Raw genomic sequence first — 21,267 nt, 5'->3', positions numbered from 1 at the left:
GTGTGAAATTATGATTTGGAGAATAAGAGTATGTATAATGTATTAGCGGTTTATCGTACCCATTTTGTTCTTTATGGCAAGTAATCTACCACTCCAAAACCTCCCATCACATCAGCAGCTTAAAAATCTTTAAGAAACATAAGATTCAAAGAGACGTAGGGGGAATTTAGCGGGAAATAATTCAATTTGGACATAGCAATGTTATTTGTGTCGTGTAAAACACGTTTAAATTTTCTGAATCCTCCCAATTTCTCTAAGTTTATGGAAAAATATACTAGAAAAACTGCTCCGGGTGAAGCTGAATGAAATATTATTATGCAAGTGTTGCCAGTAGAACCTGTTCTCCAACAATAAACAGAAAGAGGCCTGAAATCATTTTGTATTTAGCCAAATAAGTATATGATACCAACTGTTATTTATCTCTTAAGTACTTCAGACTATCATCCTTACTCTTAGGACTTTTATGCAGGCGTACCATCTGCTGGAACACCAAGTTCATGCCCGGTTAGTTGGTCACATTAACGGTTTTGTTCAGTTATTAAGCACTAGTTTTTTTTGCTTATTAAAGGATTTCTTACTTTAACTGCAACATATATATTACATAATATTAAAATTCTACGTAGCATTTTATTTGTTACTTTGTATATTTTATTAAAAGCGTAGCCTACGTTTGTATTTGTATAGATAGCCAAACATATTTTCGTAGGAATAATAATATGGCCAATATATATACACATATACATACAACGAGGGATCATCAAGAAAATCTCTTCCTGTCCTCTTGAAAATGAGCATAAGTTTAGCTTAACGTATTACTATGTTTATTTATCACAAAGTATAAATTATGAAATAGCTATGATCAGTTATGAAAATCCGGTGTTTGTTTTTACTGGCCTGTTCGTTTTGGAATTGGTAATCTGAAGAACAAATTTTCTTTTTCTCAGGAGTTGTCATTATTATGTAATTCCTGAGTAGTGAACATCCTTTCCTAAATAGATTCAATTATGCGTGATTCGTGTGTGCTCATAAAAAAAGAATTGTTGCATAGTCATAATTGAACGTCCTTGTTGGTCTCAGAGTAGAATTGGGCATGGGCATCCGAGTACTTCTAGCAAATGTCCTTGTTTATATTCCTTTCTCCTTCCTCTTGTCACAGCTGACTGTAGCTGATCTAATGAAGCGTCATGAGCATTTTTATTTTTCTCCTCCAAAACATTTTTCAAATTATCAAAGTTTTCTCGTGAATACAGAGAGCATTTTCCGAGCAAATATGCTTTCTCTGTTGCCAAAGTTATAATCAAATTTCTATTATTTTCCACAGCAGTAAATAAAAATTGATTACTTCCTGGTTTTCTAACTAATTTCCAACGAATATGGTTTTTTCAAATGTCTTTATATAAATAAAAAGACTATATATAATATTTATGAGGGTGCAAAGAGGCACTTCTTTTCCATATTTCAAGCAATTCAGCATGAGAGGTTTCTTGATATTTGAAGGATAAGTATAGTAGATGCTAACTTTTTGATGGGCTTTATCTAAATTCCCTTCTTCTTTAAGCTCATTAAATATGAACTTCTTTCAACATAATATATCATCTTTTTTGTCATTACCCGGATGCCCTGTTATGCATTCGATTAGGTATTCACTCAAAAATATTTAAATTTAAACTGAAATAAGTTCCTAATATATTAACTCATTTATTCATAGCACATTCAAAAGAGTAATTATATTTAGTTGTAGAAACGAAGAAAGGAAGGGCCATCGTTTCTTTTATTATATCACGTAGTTTTTGATCCGCAAAAACTGGAAAAAGGGCCAAAATCAGTTGGTTGCTAGTCAATTTTTATGAGTCATTCCTGCCTTTATCATGGCTAGATTCGAAATGGGATTTGTGTTGATTTGCTTTCTCTCCTCGCTGCTTACAGTGGATATAATAATAAAACGTTCTGACAACTAAGCTGCTTTCAACCCAAACATTATATTATAAACTGTCAGGAATACAATGCTAATTTTCTGTTTCTTTTACTTTTTCATACAGGCAGGTCATATTTTATGCCTCACTGGATATAATAAAGAGGGATAGACTATAAAGTTTTGCCCACAAGGCGAAGAGTAACAATGAGGGTGTGCTCGAGATTTATAAGTATAAATCCTTTTTGGACTCAAGGTAGAATTGAGGATCACCATCCGAGTAATTCCTGCTATTAACATTGCTTGATACGGAGTGGTGTTTTGTTTTTATTTTCTTCATCTCATAGCTGCTTACAGCTAATTTAATGAAACGTCATGTCACCTACCTACTCTCCTCCCAAATATAAATCAAATGGTCAGGCTGACCACATTCATTTTCGGTTTTTTTAACATACCCGGTGGATAGTATTATTTTCATTGATGCTAATCGGTTTCATTTTCTAGCTTACCCTTTTGATTGAAGTCGGCAATCTGAAGAGGGAATTTTCTTTTCCTAAGCTGTTGTCATTATTATTTAATTTCTAAGGGCTGAACTTATTTTGTCTACAAAATATAAGCTATTATTGATACTTACGAAAACGCATAGTACAATTGCATGCACTCTTAATAAATGGGGAGTTATTTGTTGCAGAGTTATATTTGGTTGTCCTTTTTGGAGTAGAATTGGTGATCGACATCGGAGAAATTCTTGCCAATGTCCTTGTTTATTTCCTTCTCCCTTCCTCTTCATCACAGCTGCTGGTAGCTGATCTAATGAAACGTCATGACAGCTCAGCTGATTTTCCTGCAAAACATTCTTCTTATTGTCAGGGTTACCATCTTTTTTAACATGCCCAAAATGCTACCGATTAGCATCACTAGTTATATAGTTATCCTTTGAAAGTAAAAATATATGTTGTCCTTTTTTTCAACCATTTTCTAATAGACTGGTAGGACATATTTTTTCCAACTATGTACATATATTAAATGTAAACAAATTTTGGAGTCTGTATAAACATTACATACAAATGTCAACTACAGGAATGTAATTTCCTCTCCTTGTTGTTTGATATTATGCAGTACACAGTGAATCACTGTAGGCGTGGGGTTTATTTAGAGACGTAAGTATAAAACTCGTAGGTATACAGTCCTTATTTATAATGCATTTTATGCCTCATTCATTTATTTTTGAACAAATAAAATGAGTGAGTCAACATCTATTTATTCATTTAAGGCATTATTTTACTTTTATAAGAAAATCAGGTATATTGTTTGTACAGAAGAAGTGATGATGATATAATTTGCAATTATATCATCGTTGTTGTGAGTCTAAAAGCATGGGAACATTAAATATTCAATTGGTTGGAAAATAATTACTTGATGATCACGAATCAAAAATATAATATATTATTTATATTAAATCAAACTGTGCAAACTTATCAAAGTATTATTTTCTATTATTAACAGGGGCGTCCGCAGGATTATATATATAAATGATTCTTTTTTGAAATTTTTTTCGAAAAACAACAGCTGTTCACAAAAAATTTGAAAAATTAAATTTTTGAAAAAAATTTCAAATATTAAATTTGTTTTTGAAAAAAAATCTAATATTACATTTTTTAGTAAAAACTCCTGGGTTTGTGGTGGGGCATAGCCCCACCACCTGTAGTTATGAATAATAGTTACTTTCTCAACGTGCACAAGAGTTATCTCAATTTAGACATGGGAATGGAGTATATTGGGTCAAAAAATTGGTAATACTAAAGTTATATATTGTTTTGAACTTGAGGAAAAATTCCACGTTTATATCACTTTTACAAGCTGTGTGATTTGCCAAAAACTGATTTTTCCTCTTTCCTTCCTAAGTATATGAAATATATAAGGTTGTAAATCGTTGGCATTTTCGGCATGTAAAGAATAAAGAAACTGGATATGATAACCCAGATAATTTTAAAAAGGTTTGAAAGTAGAGAAGCTTAGCTGTTATGATGCTTTATTAGATTAGCTGCTTGTAGTTATGAGATTCAGGAAAATAAACACAAATCCCAATCATTGTCTAATCCAGGGGTTCCCAAAGGGGGGGGTCGTGAAATGCATTCCAAAAACAAATACAATTATTTATTTAATTTCTAATTTTTTTTTTTTTTTTGAATATATATATATAAATGAGTAGATATTAGAATAAACCATGCAATTGTAGCCTAAAGAGGACACAGGAGACATAGCAGCAGTTTAGTACAGCACATCCTTCCGGTAAAACCCCTCTTCAAAATAAGAGTCACTAAATAAATAGTTTACACATTTCCTTTTTTAATTTACGACATAAATTAGTGACAGTTATATTTACAGCAGCAACAGTCGCACGGTAACTGGCCAAAACTCTTTTGGAAACAGCTGAAAATTATTGACAGTTTCAATGAAATGTTGGATCAACCGCCCAACGTGAACAAGCTCTGATCTCACTGTGTTTGTCGATCGAGTGAGGAGAGTCCCTTGACTTGTATGTACGCACACTGTCTGGGACAACAGTCACGCACGTGTGCACGCATAGTGCATGTGCGTGCCTGTGCACAACATTATAAACCCCTCCAGTGTCGTTGGGGGTCGTTGGTCTATGGCACCGTTATTTTGGGGGGTCGCAGGCGGAAAAGTTTGGGAGCCCCTGGTCTAGTCAATGTCGAAGCTCTATTTTACTTTGAGTTCAACGAGCGCTTACTCTTATAATTATCTTTAGCATTACACCCTTCCCATTACTCTCCGTCATTCATGAACACACACACTCGTGGTTACATTTATTATTTAGAAGTTCTCTACTCAAGAATGAAATAATAATTATGTATGCTTTAGAAAATAAAAAGGCATTTTCAGGTTTGTCAACAACAACATAAATTACACGCTTAGAAATATATTAAGTTTTGAAAAAAATATGCCCTTGACGCGTTCGATATTTTTTTTATTAGCAATCTGGTGAGGGATTTCTATTTCCCGCCGCTGTTATCAATATTCCTTCATTCTTGAAAAGAAACATCTATATATAAAGTATTACTGGCGCTTGTCATCATGAATGGCGTAGAGTAACGCTGATGATTTTTGTGGAAGTTATAAGTGTAAGTTATTTTTGATCTCAAAGTAGAATTGAGGATCGAATCGGAGTAATTCCAGCCTATATCATTGCAAGATACGGAGTGGGATTTGTGTTTAATTCCTTAATCTCATTGCTACTTGTAGCTCATTTAATGAAACGTCATGATAGCTGTTGTCAAGGTGACCACGTTCATTTTTGTTTTCTTTTTTTAGCGTACAGGTGCTATTGATTAAAGTTTATTTTTAAAAATCAGCTGCCTATTATATTATGATTTTAGAGGATAAAAATGTGACTTTTTTCTGCTTAGAAATGAGAATCATCTGTATTTCAAAAAACACTATAGGAGAGTTAATATATAAATAGTTTAATATTTTGTAGGCATTGTACTGATAATATTAATTATATTCCACAAAGGTAGGTGGTAAACTAATGGTAATTTATTCAAAGGAGATTTTATCTCAGCAAGAAGAATAAATAGCAAATTCAACAACCGTTTATCTCTTTCTAAACTCAAAGCAGTTAATTATGCTTACATTTAATACAACTTAAGTTGTAACCAGGAATGCCATTTTGCTGGGAAAAAATTGTGAGGAAAAACGGGAGCAAGACTTATAGTATTACTGAAATAAGATCCTTGTTAATTTCAGGTGCCTGTTATTTTTCTTGCATTCATGCAAGAAAAATATTTAAATTATATTAAAGTTTATATATATTTTTTTATTATCCAATTTAGTAAACAGTTTACACCAAATATAGGCGAGAATTCTTTTTTCTGAGTGAAAAGATAACAATACGATCATGTATTAAATAGTTAAGAAAAACGAAGAAAAGGGACGTGCAACAACCGATTTTCCTTTTCTAATTTGTAAATTCAGTTTTTTCATTAAGGAGTTTTCTTCCTATTGTTGACGCAAACTTTTTAAATCCAAATAAAATTAAAACAGCATCATTTAGATGTTTAAAGGTTTTTTGTATTTAGTTTCATAATACTTTTATATAATTTTGATCGTCTTGTTTCGGTGTTAATACATTGTTTTCATTGTATGACAAATTTAACAATGTATAGTGGAATCTGCTTATCACTTTCTCTCATGAATTAAGAAAATTTTTCTTTCTTTTTTGCAATGTTTTGAGTATAAGGAACATAACCCACGAAAAAAAATCTATCTTAGAAAAAACAATTTACGAAATGTTGCCCTCAAGCAAAATTATAAAGTTAAGGTCCATAATTGCTACAAAAATAAAATTATTTTATTTTAACATTCTATAATAATCATTATTCTACATATTTCTTTAATATGAAATTACATTTCAGAAACACATTTATATTATTCTTCTAGTAATAAATAATTAACTTACAATTTCCTAGTCAGAATTATATAAAGGTTATTGAAACTGAAAGGATTGAAACAATCGTGAAACAGATCAACTCCGGTATTTCCGATGCTTAAATCCATGAATATTTATCCATAACACATATTAGCATTATAATTCTTGCAAGTCATACTTTTTTTATATTTTTTGATAATAAGGATTATTTTCTGAAGTGTTGCTCTTGGGCAACTTTATGAGAGAAAGGATTAAACTGAATCTCAAGGGACCAATAAAAATTATCTGCTATAAACTAATCCCGCATTATCGAATTAATACAGAGGTTGCAAGACAAAAAAACAAAACTTACATTAGCTATTCATTTCAAATTTTATAATAGTATTTTATTATTCTTCGATCAATTTTAAAATTTTGGAAAGACACTATTTAAAATTGGCGTACCTGACTTTTCTAAAAGTCTAAATTCTGAGACGGAATTTTGTTTTTACTTTTTTTTTTTTTACATAAAAAAAAAAAAAAAATATATATGTGTCCTTAAATTTCCTCTCTTTTTTTTTTTTTTTTTATCTTCTATAAATTATGACTTTTAGAATGACTAATTTTCAGAAAAGTAATTATCGTGTAATTCCTGTTTTGAGGTTTTTTTTTTTTGTAATGAGTACAAATCATGATCATAGATGAAAAAAATATTATCTGCCGGTATGTTAAAAAATGTTTCGGAGGAGAGCAGCTTAGCTATCATGACGTTTCATTCAATTAGCTGCAAGTAGCTTTGAGATAAAGTAAACAAAAGATATAGGTAGGGATCCTTTGTGTTACTGTTCGTCTTTCACGCACTGGTGATTATTTTATACTTATTGTTCTCAATTTAAGAATGGAATAATAATAATGATAGGCTTTGGTAAATAAAAAAACATATATTCACATAGCAACTACAAAAAGTGGGGTTTCTTCTATTATAATATTTTATTCATCTGTGTGATTCGGCTGTATTTTTTTGCTTGCCGTTTTTTTGGAGTTAGCAAACTAAAGAGGGATTTTTTTCCTAAGTTTTTCTCATTATTATGTCATTCTTGAGGAGTGACCCCTCTTTTCATCTACATAAAACATTATTTATATATTCAAACCCCAATTCAAAATTTATGTGTCCTCATGAAGGATAGAGAGTAACCTTGAAGCGGAGTTATTGTTAGACTCATAGTAGAAGATCGACATCAGAGTAAAATTTTGCATATGTCCTTGTTTATTTCCCCCCCCCCCTCGTCACATATGCTTGTAGCTGATCTAATGAATGTCATTCCAGCTAAGCCGCTCTCCTCAAAAACATTATTTTCATTATTAGGGTTACCATGTTGATTTTCTGTTTCTTTTTTAACACGCCCAAAATGCACCTGATTAGTATCACTAACCATGACCATCCAGGTGGATATGATAAAGCAAATTTGTTGTTAGTTAATTTATTCCTAAAGAATCAAAATCTCAATGAATAAAAAAAAATATAATAGAATATTAACCCAATTTTGAAAGAAAGTAAATAATAAAATTATTTTTATCTTTAAGCTGCATAGATATTTAGTATTAGAATGTAAAACTGTACTAAATAATAAGTAAGATTTAATCTAAGTACATTAGAAAAAAAGAAATTAAGAAAAACCTATTTTAGTGGAAAAACAAGGTTATAAAAAAAAAAATAACATGATAATCTTTACAATTTGAAGAAAATTTGAGAGAAGAGAGGCTTCGATGTCATTTCATTAGACTAGCAACATACAGTCATCAGAATATGGAAATAAACACCAATCCTGCTCAGTATCAAGTAAGGAGATAGAGGCCGAAATTACTCCGTTCTCGATCCTCAATTCTACTCTGAGTCCAAAAGGGACTTACACTTTGAACTTCCCTACAAACCCTCAACGTTACCCTCTATAAATAATAAAAATCCAGTATACAGGGTGTCCACGATAAATTGGAACTACTTTAAACTTCATCCAGATCCATAATGTGGATATACGGGGTTAAATCATACTAATATAAAAGGTTGCGTGAATAATGCACTATAACTTCCCCCACAATTGTTTTGACAACAAACAATAGTCATCATGGAACAAGCAAGAGAGACTCCATCCTCGAATTGGCTCTCACGGGACACAAGCCCTCTACTATTTACAAGCTTCTTAACTACCCCAAGACGACGGTGTACCGGGTCTTCAATGCCTGGGAGGTTGGGAGGAATGTCTGCCGCATGGCTCACAACATGAGAAGTGACCGAATCTGCACTCCCCGCTTCCTTGAAGGGCTCCGGAAGTCCATCAAGGCTTCGCTGTGGACTTTCTTGTCCAGGCTGGCCAAGAACCGTGGAGTGAGCAAGCAGCTGGTCTCCAAGGCTGTGAATGAGGACCTCGGGTACAGGTCATACCAAATGACCAAACAACACATCATCACGGCATTCATGAAGGCCACCAGGCTCAACGGTAAGCGTCTCCTCAATGACCTGAAGAGCCATGGAGGAAGAATTATCTTCTTCTCCGACGAGAAGAACTGGCCTGTCGACAGAAGCTACAACGTCCAGAATGACAGGTGGCTTGCCAAGGAGAGAGAAGAGGTCCCTGCGGTCTTGACTACAAAGTTCCCGGCCTCCGTGATGCCCCTGGGTGTCATCTGCAGCACTGGTGAGGTGATGCCTCCTTTCTTCTTCAATCCCAAGGAAAGGGTTAACGCAATAAGGTACTGCGAAGTCATGGAGGAGTTCGTCATCCCCTGGATGAAGGATACCGCCGCTGGGAAGGAGTCCATATTCCAACAAGACTCAGTGCCCGCACACATCGCTATGTGGACCACTAACCTCTTCAACTCCTACGACATCACTTTCTGGGATGGCAACACCTGGCCCTCCAACTCACCCGACCTCAATCCGTGTGATTACTACTGGTATGGGAAGTTGGAAAGGGAGGTGTGCAAGGTCAGCCACAAGAGCATCGCGGCCATGAAGGGCTCCATTACGAGGGAGTGGAACGCTGTCGATTCCGCGGAAGTCATCAGGGCATGCAAATCGTTTAGGGGCAGGATGGAGAAGATGGTGGCTGCTGAGGGAGGACATGTTGAATAAATTTATTGTTTAATATCATGTCTAACTTTTTCGTATTAACAAATACACTCCAAATTCCATTTTTATCAAGCAGTTTGAATTTTAAGATAGTTCCAATTTATCGTGGACACCCTGTAGTCCTAAATTAATATAGTGACATATAATTTAAAATTCAAATGACTGAGAGAAAAACTGATGTCAGTTTTGGATTCTGCACTCAAACATGAATTCCTTTTTTTGCTTGAATTCATTTGTACATAATGAGTTATCTATACTTTTATTTTATATTTGGTAAATACATTTAAAAATTGAAAAAGCAAATTATACATACAACACACTTATTTTTCTTTTTCTAATACTTATATTATATTAAATAAAAATATGGTTTTTTTCTCGTGATGATCTTTTCTCGGGTTGAACTTTTCTTGGGATAAATTTGCTTCGGAATGAACATTCCTCACGATGAACTTGTCATGGGATGAACTTCCCTTGGCATGAAAAAAGGAAGATGAACTCTCCAGTGGTTAAAATAGAACGACAGACTTTCTTATAACCTATTTTCAATAATTACTTTTCGATAATCAGTTCTTCCCGCTGTCCTACTACTTTGGTTGTAATATTAATTTTAATGACAACTTGTCCGATCGACGAGGAAAAATATAGTGGCAGATTCTTGGTCCATATGTACCATTTATTTTCATTGTAACTCCTTTATTTTTAAGTTGCATTGCATAATGTGTATCTCCACCATATCATCAAAAAAATTATTCTAAAATGATCATATTTTTAAGTCGGCAATGAGTGTTGTTTATTACATAAGATTACTTAGAAAACGATCGAGGGTCTTGTGGTAAAATAATTCAACTTATTGAATATTTAGTATTTATATTAATAAAGTAAATTTTCTTTTATGTATGTATGCTATCCGTAAAGTCATTTTTGAGTGTATCGTAGGACTGCATAGATACTTGATCTAAGAAAAGAATATGAGTTGATAACTCATTTTTAACAACGAGCACTATAGCTTTATAGTCTACAGCAATGATTTACAAACACTGGGTGGCGGACCGGTAAAAGAATTAATTAGTTATTTTATTATCATGTATTATCTAAGTCTGGGACATTAACTAAAGGGGACTTACTACTTCATTTTCAGGTCGTAGAAGAAGAAGAAAATATTAAATATAAATTATAAAATATAATTAATTGTGTGAGGTAGTTCCTAATTATTTTTGGTTGATAATTTTTAATTCCCTCATCGGATTTCACAGGCAACAAGCTAAATGCCTATTACATGCTCTCCGTATTCTTTTTTTATTGTTCTGGAACCATATTGTTGCTAAAAAAACAAGGTCAGAGCTTCCATTGATTTAGAGTTACAGGCAGTTTTTGACGTTACAATAGAATTCTATTGTTTGAGTAATTTTCTAATTAAGTTATTATTTCCTAATGTTATAATAGCATTGTAATGTTGGAGTAATGTGCTATTAAAGCTCCATACGAGAACACAGCGGATTCACCTTTATTATTGTTATTATTTAACACCCACATCCGTTTGCAGTAAAATTGTCAAGTGTTAGAAAAAGGTTGGAGACCACTGCTCTTAAGTACTCACTGGCTTATCAAGTCATAGTATTTTTTTCGTTCTCAAACTTTCATGATTATTCATTCATTCTTGTGGAGAGAAAATATAAGTACTGAGTAACTACGCGTGTGTGTGCTCATGAAAAACGGAGAGTAACACGTATGATTTTTTGGGGAGTTATATGGTACAAGAATGCATAAATGCAATTATTTTTTGTATTGAAAAAAATGCTACAAAATACGCAAATTATGGCCGGGACTTCTTAACTCTACCCGTTGGCAAATCAGCAAAATAATAACAGCTTCTTGATCCTTATTAGGTTTAAAAGGGCATGAAAAAATATGTGATGACACATTTCACAACATATTTTTGGATTTTGGTGAAAAACAAAATATTTTCACATTTTTTGGAAAAAACTACATATTTTCTACTTTTTGGAGAGAAAATATTAAATATTGCTCTTTAGGTTACATTTTTAAATACGTAATTTGTGTGAAAGGGAGTTTTGTAGCATTACTAGCCCACCTTAACATGCCAAGTTTAGTCGACTTGTACAGCCCACCTAGCTTCCCTCAGAATCCATCTAATACAAGAGACTAGATAATGGTACTAGAAAGTCTCTAGTATTATATGCTTCACCTAAGGTATAAAACCAAGTGGCTAAACAAAGACCACCCAATCAATTTTTTTTTGTCTAAAGTTAGGATAATACTTTTTTGTCCACTAGAGGCGCTGAGGCCTGGAACTGTGGATATTTGGAATAAAAACAGCAGTATTATTTATTCCATATGAGCCAATATTTATATGTGCAATGTATAGAATGAAGAAAATTTTGTCTGTATGTATTAGTCTATGTTTGGATTATGTACAGTCATATTTAGTGTATCTCAAAAATGAGTGGAGGACTCATTTTTAACAACGATCGTTTGTAGCTAAACCTCAAATTAAAGAAGAAAAGAAGTCAACCTTAATAAATATTAAAAAAATGACGGTGACTTAAGATGAGGTTTTGGAACGATCGTTTGTTGCTAAAGATTAGCCACTTATCGCTCAAGTGACTTACGTACTCTTTACCTCATCACGTTATATTCATTTCTTTATTTTTTTTTCAAAATTATTCCTTCATACTTGAGGATAGAACATATACGTATTGATGAACTATGTGTGAATCTACTCATAAGAAACGCTGAGTAACATTCAGGATTTGTTGGTTCTGTTATCTTCTTTATAATTAAAGGAAAGTTTGTCTTGTAGCCAATGCTTAATTACTTCGGACAATGTCGGGTACAACCGCTAAAAATACAGTATCGCAATATATTAAATAGCCTTTATTGTCAAATATGCAAAATGGCCCTGTGGCGATTTGTACATTCGGTGAAATGTACATTCGGCCAATTGCCCTTGGGTGTAACATTCTTATGCAAAATATTTTCAACCAACAGTTCTCTAGTTCCATATTTTCATGTCATTCCTTTTAATAAAATTCGTTTATAACTTCATCCAACGGATATTCTGCTAGTTTAATATATTTTTACTTGTTATAGTATGATAAATTAAGTTGTATCAATGGATGTGCCTATATTATTAATGTACTTTGACACTTTTTTTATTAATAAAATATGATTTAAAAATAAAATGAATTTAAGGCTGTACAATACATATTAAAAATCATATTTTATACGTGGATTTTAAAGATATTTTTAGAGTTTTATAACTGAGACAGCGTCAGCGGAAAGTTGAAATTCAATTATCCCAACCTTGAAATACTAAGGAAATAACTTTGCGAAGCGGAGAATATATTATTGTCATTGGAGTATGAGAAGAAGGACATTGACTTTTTCGATATATTCGAACAATTATCACTTTGGAGGGTCATGAAAGTAGATGGAAGGTCTCATTATGTGGAGAAGGTTATGAGTTTCTTTCTTATAGAGTATACAGGGGTAAGGGGGGAAAAGAGGGACTTGGAGTGGATCCATCGACTCAGGAAACAGGCCAGAGGAGAAATAGTGGAAGTACTTCACAAAATGAGATGTGATCTCCTCCAGGCCTCATCATCAGTCCACGTATTGACTCCTAGTCCTTCTCCAGTAATATAGTAGTTTTCACTTGGCTTCATTAAGTGAAGTTATTTCTTTAGTATTAAAAGGTTTCCATAATTGAATTTAAACTTTCTACTGTCACTGTCTTCAAATTGGAGATAGAAAGAGAAAGTATGACGCGCGGTAAAAATTATACAGTATGCTTCTATTTTCTTCCTTTCACGTTTTATAAAACGTCATGGCGGCTAAGCTGCCTTCTCCCAAACATTCTTCAAATTGTCAGGATATTTCAGGACAAGTTTTTCGCATAACTGAAAATGATAATTAAAATTTTCAATTGCAATAGGTTACGCCTTTAAAGCCTTTTCTAACAATCACGTTTTTTGAGAATGATTTCGATCTAGACTTATGCTTTGTATATGAAAATTTGAGGCAATACTAATTGATAAAATATACATTCTAGCATTCAAACGATTAATGATTTATTCAGTTATCTAAAGTACAGTTACAACAAAATGTGTCTAATAGTACAAAATCAAGTAAAATAAAGAATGATGTTAGGAAGCTAATATTTATTTTTTCCAATTTTTTTCTCAATTGATTGATATTATTGATAAAACGAAAAAATAAACCTGACATTATAACAGAAAAAATGTGCCAGCAAAAAAAAGTTCGACTTTGATTGATTTTTTCAGTTTAATTTTAAACTTTCTTTTATAATATTTAATAAATAATTAATCAATGACAGGTTAAGTATAAAAATGTTCCAAAATGAAATATAATTTAGTCAATTAATTGTAATTTATATTTTAGAGGCAGGAAAATTAAATAAATTTATATATGTTTCATATCCAATATATTTGAATAGTATTTGCTAATTAAATGTAAGTTATCTAATGGACTAATTCGCATTTAATTTTGAAACTTTGGATTTTTACATTTCATAATGTTTTCTGTCATTCTTATCGTTTCAAATCATACGAGATTTTTCAGCATCTGCAGACAAGTAGTACTGGACGGTTAGTAGTTTCTATAAAACTTGAAATTTTTTGAAACAAACATTCCTCCTTGCTTTCTAATTCAAGTGAATGGTTGTACCAAGTTTTCCTCTCAGATATCTCTATCAGTGTTTGAAAGATATTTAACATTGATTTCAACTCTTCTTGCATCAATCAAACTCCTCATTTGGAATTATTTAGAGGGATCTAGATTGCTAAAATATATTCTTCTATTCTCATAAGGTTTGCTTCTGTTTGTCTTTTTATGCTTAAACGAATAAGTTCTACATTAAGAATGATTTCCTTTACTTTATTTGGTATAAAACTCATAACTCTACAAAACAGTAAGTATTTATCAAGCTGTTTATCAAATAACAGGCAGCTGATGTTAAATTGGGTCTTAATTTAGTGGTACCATATATTTCACACCCGTCTTTCCCTCACGCTCTCAAAAATACCCTACCCCAAATATTACCTAAACGTCTGCAATATTTCATTCATTTTTACAAACCTGTAGGTCATATTTTATACAGCTCTGTTTATCTTCTAGTGTATCTATACTTATCTATATTAATAATGTAGAGTTTGTTTGGATGTTTGGTGGATCCTCATTTTTGAGTATTACAACTTGATCTAATAAATAACACTGTAGCAACGAGCATGTTAACCTATTGCTCAGGGCGTCATATTTTTAGCATGGGAGCTTTGTTGTTGTTGTTGACCTGAACAAGTTTCTTTATTTTCTCCATCTCTTATAATTATTATTTCATTCATGAGGAGAGATCATCCAAGTATTGAGTAGTTATGTTTGAATATTCTCATGAAAAACTCAGAATAACATAAAGATTTTCTCCAGAAGGTATCATTTATATTTATAAGTCAAGGTTTGTCTTCCCGTCGATACAAAATAAATTCGGTCATGCCGTTTTCTACTACTAGTTCAATAATCAGCTAATGACTTTGACTTTGCCACAACAGAATTATAATTGAATTTGTTCTGGTAAAATCACATCTGAGATGTTTATAAGTGTCATTTTGAGAGAAAAAAATAAAGGTTTGTAACAACGATTAAGTGGTAGTACTTAAATATTCTATGAGCACAATACCGGGTGAAAACTTGAATTTAACACTCTCAAATGCTTCAAAATTCTGGGAATTGTCAGTGACTGACTTCCAAAGTTCAGATTATTTATTGTTTTTATGAAATATCAGCTACATAAACATATACATTTTTTTATCAGAGTGGGAATCAAGGGTTAAGGTCTCAAAATTAATTTGTGCGGGTCACACTCCAATTAAAATTTTATGGCGTTTTTTTCTCAAATATTACGTCTTTCATTCTTGAGGAGCGAACATTCAAGTATTGAGTAACTACGTGTAAGTGTGTTCATGAAAAACGTAGAGTAACACAAATGATATCTAGGGGAGTTATCTTCTATATTGCAGTGCTGTGTATTACGGCTAGTTTCTTAAAAATTAGCAATGATGAAAATCCAGTGTAGAATGGGCATATAAAAAAAGTAGCCGAAAATCTACATGGTAACCCTGACAATTTGAAGAATGTTTTGGAGGAGAGAAAGAAAAATGATGATGACGTTTCATTTGATCAGCTACAGTCAGCTGAGTCAAGAGAGGAAGGAAAAAAGGCTATAAACAAGGACATTTGCTAGAAGTACTCCTATGCGTTTCCTTTGACATTTTTTCCCTTACCATTTAGTAATTTTTCCCCTAAGATTTCCCGTTTATCCTCCCTTCGATGCAATGAAGTAGTCTTTTCCCTTTAGCAGAGAAACAACATCAAAGCATGGTGTTTCCTCTTCCATGCTTTACAGTGGAGATGGTTTTCTTGGAGTTATACTTCGTAATTTTCTTCCTCGTTAACTATACTTTTTTTGTTCTTTATAAAATATTTATCACTGTAAAAATAAATTAGAATTCAAATTATTGAATGTTAATTTTTTATTAATGTACTTATAAAATCGGCAAGAGATCAAATACACATACAAAACAAAAGCGCCAAAATATTGTATAAAAAGAAGTACATAAGTATCTGATTTTGCAATTTACAATAATTTACGACTTTTATATAAAATATTTTTTTTGTATTTTTGTTTAAAATAATTTTGTGTTATAAATATAACACATAATTATAATTTTAATAAATCCTTAAATTAAAGCTTGGGCATATTCATTAATAATAATAGCCACTTTTGGCATAAATTGTATTGTATAGCGGATGTGTCGGAAGAAGAGGCTGTTGGCTGTTGTGAAGCAGAACACTGAGAGGGTTTAAGGAGTTAATCAAATGTTAGGTCTTATAAAGGCACGAGGAAATGAGAGACGTCAAGCAAGGAAAAATGTAAAGTTCATTACAGTTGGATCATTCTGGAATCGGAAAAGAAAGATAAGGACAATGGTGTTTGTCTCTTTACGAACCTTCTTTTTTCCCAATGAGTACAATAATAAGCTGCATCAAAGGACTCGAATTCTTGAAGTTTTGTATCTTTAACTATGAATTCGTACTGACAATGGATCTCGAGCCAAGTTTTGATAACCATAAGAAGTGATTTATAGGCTCTTTCAACGATTTTTTAACTGTATTTTTCTAGAATGATACAATGGCATATGAATATGGGGCTTTGTTTCGAATAATTGTCTTAAGTTTTATTTATCGAAAATATTAATATTACAAAAAATGGCATGGAAAAAAGGTGAAGGCAAAAAAGGAATATGACTTAGTGGAAAAAATGGCAAAATTCCTTCTCCATACAGATTATTCAAAGTATCTGGAGAAATTTTTTCCCCAAGCTTTTGTCATTTTTTTTTAAATTCATCCTCTGAAGTTGCTGGAGGATTTTCATTGAGTTCCCTCTGGACCAATGCTCACAAATTTTCAATGGGAGACGAATTAGGACTGTTGGCAGGAATCCAAGTTGTCTGAAGACCACTTTTGTGCCTTTTTGGAGGGGTGAGCAGGGGGCACCATCCTGCTGGAAAATGGCTCTCGATGTGTCAAACAACATTTTCTTCTGCAAGGAAGGTCCAGTTTCTTCAGTACAAGACAAAGCTTATATAAGAGACTTGCTGAGGATCTCCGTTACGTAGTAATCGGCCGTCACAGTTTGGTTTCGTGGAATCAGGTAAAGATTTGATACTACCTGTTGGCTTATAACGGTCCAAACCTGAATTTTCAGAGGAAATTTCACGGTTGGAGTGGGTTCCACATCTCCCTTATCTCTTGCCCAAATCCGATCTGTTCCGGGGTTTGGGGCCTGAAATAGCTCAAGTGGACATTCATCTCTGAAGAGGATACATTTCCAGTCATCTACAGTCCAGTGTTTCCGCTCACGATAGAATTGAAGCTGAGCCTTCTTTTGGTTTTCTGAAAGTTTGGGGTGCAGATGAGGTTTGTATGGCAAAGCATTCAAAGAGTGCCTCAGGTAGTTGTGGAAAGATGACTTGGATATTGGATAGCCCTTTGAAGTCAATCTTGCTGTAAGTTTCCTTGTGGATTGCTTCTTTTTGGTCAAAGATTTTGAAATCACCAGTTTGGGAACTTAGCTAATTTTTTTCTTCCTTCCTAGACCGTTCTGATTTGCAAGGATTTGTCCATCCTTCCTTTTCTTACACCAATTCTCAATGGTCTTGAGAGGAATCTGTAACCTTTTAGCAACGTCTCTCTGGCTTGATCCACACTCTATCATGCCAACAGCCTTGACTCAGGTCTCCAAAGAGTGCTCTCTCACCATTTCGGATATTGAATTTCAACTAACATCCTGTGGTGTTTTCTGAGCCCTTTTATACTGATGTATAATGCAATCATTGACAATTATTGTATCAGAAAAATTCAATATTGCCTAATGATTGTATGTATCAGCCAAATTTCATTTTATTCCGACCCAAAATATTTTTTTGAACTATAAAACGGATATTTTTAATACCACCATCAATTTTTGACATACTGTATATTAATTGGTGATAGTTATTATATCAGTCCAAAAAAATTTGACATTTTTTTCATTTAGTCACTTTTCCATTTTTTTTTATCATTTTTCCTTTGACATTTCCCATGGCATTTATTCCTAAATTCAAAAATTACAACTCTATATATTTATTCAATCAAATTTAGAACGAGAATTGGGCTACAACTTCAATAATTTGGAAAATAAATATTAATATAAAAAATCAAGGAAGGAGTCGGCTTTTCGCTCTTGTAAGGCTAAATTTGGTTTTCTTCTTTGGAGAATTTTTTTTCTCGTCATACATGGTAGATATCGTAATTCGAGGCTATTTTGATGATGAACAAGTATCTCGGATCTCTTCTTCTGTTCTAATTTTTAGAGAATATGAAAGTATTTCCGTCTTTAAGGAATCGGTCCAAGTATATAAAAAATAACTCTAAATTTATAATTTGTCTCTCCATTTACTCATATATGTTGTTGCTTTTTTTTGGTATGTTTAAACATTAAAATAGTAATTTATGTATCATATTCAGGTTTTGATAAGGGTTCATTCATTTATGACTTACGGAAAAAAGTACATTTTTTAACCCCTCCCCCTATCTTTTGGACAAACACAGATTTTGTAGTCCTTAATTCTTAGAACCCCTTCGTATGTATTTGTAAATAAAATAATTGGTTATCTTGAAAACTAGTGATCAGGGCAATTATATATATGTTACGAGCAATGCAGAAAATGGGGCATTTTGAAAAAATGCCCGGGATTGTGCAAAGTGCCCTATGGAGCAGGCAATGGGTAAAATGTACGTCAAAGCGGGAAACTTTTTCCATTTTTCAAGAAATATAACTTAATAGTTTCTGCGGCCCCTTAAAATATTTCAAGTGACAATGCGGCCCATTAATTAAAAGGCTAAACATCCATGATCTAGTACAATTTTATTGAAATACGTTATAAATTGCATTCACGCAATTAAACTACAGTACATATAATAAGAAATTGTCAAGAGAGACTCCATTTTATTTTACAAAATATACCTCGCCCAAGAGGTTCTGCAGGTGGATCAAAACGAATCATCACCACTATCCTGAGTGTCAAGAACACCTTTTGAATATATTATAATACCCCCGAGCCACGGATTACGCTGTTTAACTGTTTGTCCTGAAGGGGGATCAAAATCCATCGCCGCCGCTATCCTAAGTATCAGCACTCCTTCTAATATTTTATGATACACCCCAGCCCACAGGTTATGTAAATGAACCCCTGGTCCAAAAGGTGTATAATTACCTACCGCTTCCCTGAGCATCACGGATCCATCTTACTATCCCATAATACTCCCCATCCACGGGTTGTGCGAAAGACCCGAAAGTTCAAGAGGTGGATCATTACCCACTGTCGCCACTTCCTTAAGCATCAAGGACCCCTTTAATATCTTATAATTCACCCCCGCTCATGGATTGTGCAAGTGAACCACTGGTCGAAAAGGTGGGCCAATGGCCACCGCCAACGCTTCATTGAGAATTATGGAACCCTTCTAATAGCCTATAATAGAACTCGGCCCACGGGTTGTACAAGTGAGCTTGTGCATGGAAATCTACATCACTCATAATCTCAGGAATCATATGAGAGAGCAAATGGAGATAATGTGACAAAAAGATAAGTAAGTTGTCTGATAGATAGTGGTTTGTTCAGTATGCCAAGAATCGCCGCTTTCACTCTGGTATTGGGTGAATTTTATACCAAGCAATGTATGAACATCCGATAAAGGTCGGGCTTGAGGGCCTACATTATAAATAATATAATAAATGATGTCTTAAAATAGGTCAATGTAAGAAGGTAGTTTGAGCCTTGCAAGGAGTCATTCCTCAGTGTTGATGAAGTTCCCAGCGTGAAGGAAGTTACATTGCGACTGATTGCATCCATTCTATCGGATGGAAATGAACAAGGCTTTAAGTAGTGCAATTGCACAGACACAAAACTAATCAGTTCATTTGTAAAAAAAGAAAAGAAAAGGAACACCTTTGTATTAGCAAATGCCATAAAAACACAACATGCTGCAAAAGTAGTTTATCTGATGAATTGGTGAATGTGTTTATGTTAAGGATATGATAAGTGAAAATATTTAGTTAAAAAATTAGGTATGTTCAAGAACATGATTTTTTTTAAATGATTGCATTTGATGTTGAAAAGTATGTCTAAATAAGTTTTTTGTTTATGTTTATTTTGAAGAAACTAATAAAGTTTATATAAAATATACAAATTTTTAGTTCGAATACTTATCAAACAGGATGAACAGCTCTTATTAGATTTAGTCATCAAAATATATTCATATCAGGGGCGTCCGAGGGATTATATAAAAGAAATAATTTTTTTTTCTTCTAATATACTTTTTTTAGAAAAGAAATCCTTAAATTGATTTGTAGGGGGCTTAGTTCTCGATTTTTTTGGAGGGGGCTACAACCCCTTCAACCCTCCCCCCTGCGGACGCCCTTGCATATTTAATCACGTTCATTCAAATTTATCAACTTTTTAGCAAATATTTTAGTATTAAAAAACACCTGAACCTCTGGTTGGGGAGGAGCCTCATGAAGGTCATAAAACATCACAAAAGTTGCACATACTTTTACTGACTGTGCCCACTGAGTAAAGTAACAAAAAAAAAGTTAAATCTCTTGAGTTGTGTGAATAACGAAGGTTATTGATGCTCAATGAAGCGGTGGGGGTGGCTAATTACATTTTCGACCAGTGGGGCATTTGCACAACCTATGGGCTAGGGCGAATTATAAGATATTAAAGTGGTCCTTGACGCTTAAGGAAGCGGCGGCAGTGGGTAATTATCCATTTCTTGAACCTGTGGTTCTTTTGCACAATCTGTGGGTATTATAAGATATACTTGCTGCTTAGGGAAGGGGTGGTGGTGGGTAATGACCCACCTTTTCGACCAGTGGTACTTTTGCACAACCAATGGGCTGGAGTGTATTATAGGATATTGAAAGGGGTCTTTGATGCTCAGGAAAGCGCTGACGGTGGGTAATTATCCATTTCTTTAACCTGTGGTTCTTTTGCACAATCTGTGAGGGTGGTATATTATAACATATCAAAAGGGGCCCTTGATGCTTAGGGAAGGAGTGGCGGTGGGTAATGATTCATCCTTTGGGCCAGTAGGTCAATTGCACAAACTGTGGGCTGGGGTGTACCATAAGATATTAGAAATACTCAGGATAGCTTTTGA

The 21,267-nt window shown here is 33.4% G+C and overlaps 1 protein-coding gene across 2 annotated transcripts in view; it reads left to right on the top strand.

The window, feature by feature from the left end:
* LOC121123500 (uncharacterized) overlaps window positions 1-21,267 on the top strand; it is a 303,852-nt gene that overhangs the window by 203,053 nt on the left and 79,532 nt on the right. The window lies entirely within an intron of this gene.

Source organism: Lepeophtheirus salmonis, chromosome 8 (genome assembly GCF_016086655.4).
Source record: "Lepeophtheirus salmonis chromosome 8, UVic_Lsal_1.4, whole genome shotgun sequence".
Classification (NCBI taxonomy): domain Eukaryota; kingdom Metazoa; phylum Arthropoda; class Copepoda; order Siphonostomatoida; family Caligidae; genus Lepeophtheirus; species Lepeophtheirus salmonis.
Note: the sequence above shows the minus strand (reverse complement) of the source record. Positions and strands in the feature narration are given on the sequence as shown.